Below are 1412 nucleotides of genomic sequence, written 5' to 3'. Positions count from 1 at the left end.
CACCGGAGCCATCCTTAAGGAGGTCAGTAGTGGTGCAATAGGAGTTCGTAATTCCCGATCCTTGTCTGAGACAAGTTGCCTGTCATCAGGATATGATTCATCCAGAGTTAGAATATGTGGGAGGAGCACTGGGGTCGTCATATTTGGCATCTGATCCCCAGCTTCCCCTTGTATCTGTGAAGATACATTCCCCTTAGGCTCACTAGTTAAATCTAGTTCATCGCCAATGGATTGCCGATCCGCGCTTATGTTGGATCCACCATCCGCAGATACATTCTGGTTTATTAGTCCTGGGGAGGTAAGTGTTGTGCTAGGTTTGGCAGAAATTACAGCACTCTCTCCTAACACCTGTGAAGGCAGCTGATTCATTGAAGGACCTTGAACAGGATATTCTAAACGTAAAATGGTTGAATGCCCTATTTCCATCAATACTTCATCACCAAAGAGTTCTCTTCTAATCAACTTATTTAATGCTTCAAGAGCTAGGATATCGGATAGTGTGTTTGACTCATTACAAGATGCCTTGTCCGACAGGCGAATTTCAATAGATCTACCTTGTTGAGAAGATAGATCTAGTAACTCTTTAGTTTCCTTTTTAGCCAGAGAATCCTTTTGAGAAGATACCTGGAGGTTTACAGTTATCTCGGAAAATTTACTTCTTTACTTCGATGGAGACAGAGCTGTGGGTTCTCTCAAAGTACCTTCCTTATTTGCTGCATCTAGTGCAATTTCTCCCTCTATATGCATAGGGTCCTTATACTCCAGGGTTTGGGCTAAGAGAGTTGAAGGTGTTTGATTGGGCTCGAGAGGGTGGTTATGAATTTGTGGTATGGCAAATTCACTCCCTCTCCTATCTACTTGTTCAATAAGTAGCTGTGTGTGATGTGGGTCAAGATGTAATTGATCTATACTAATGAAATTAGAGCATGCTTCATAAGTATTACTCATAGAAGATGTACCTATACCTAAGAAAGCGGGTATGTAGACAGATGTATTAGAGTGAGTAGACTCAACAGCTTAAGGAGGTTGTCTAGCAGCTTCAGGTTGAGGTTGTGGAGAATTTTCAGGTTCAGCTTCTTGTTCTAATTCAACTTCATCCTCTGTTTGATCACCATATTCAGGCTCTGGTTGATCTGCTTCTTCATTCACATTCTCTTCAGGTGCATGAGCAATGTTTTCATATGGTGCATTATCAGCTTGAGGTTCACCTTCATCGTCTTCATCTTCATATTGAGCATTGATGGTAGCAAAGACATCTGTCATGTGCTCTGTTAGGAAAGCAACATTTGCATTTGGATAGCTTCCTTTCCTGTGCAATTTAGTCACTATCAACGGGGACAAGATAGGAGAATCTTCCAAGATATCACTGTGAGTTGATGCCTTTTGTGCTTGTGACAGTTTTCCATTGAGCG

Source organism: Apium graveolens, chromosome 9 (assembly GCF_009905375.1).
Source record: "Apium graveolens cultivar Ventura chromosome 9, ASM990537v1, whole genome shotgun sequence".
Lineage (NCBI taxonomy): Eukaryota > Viridiplantae > Streptophyta > Magnoliopsida > Apiales > Apiaceae > Apium > Apium graveolens.
Note: the sequence above shows the minus strand (reverse complement) of the source record.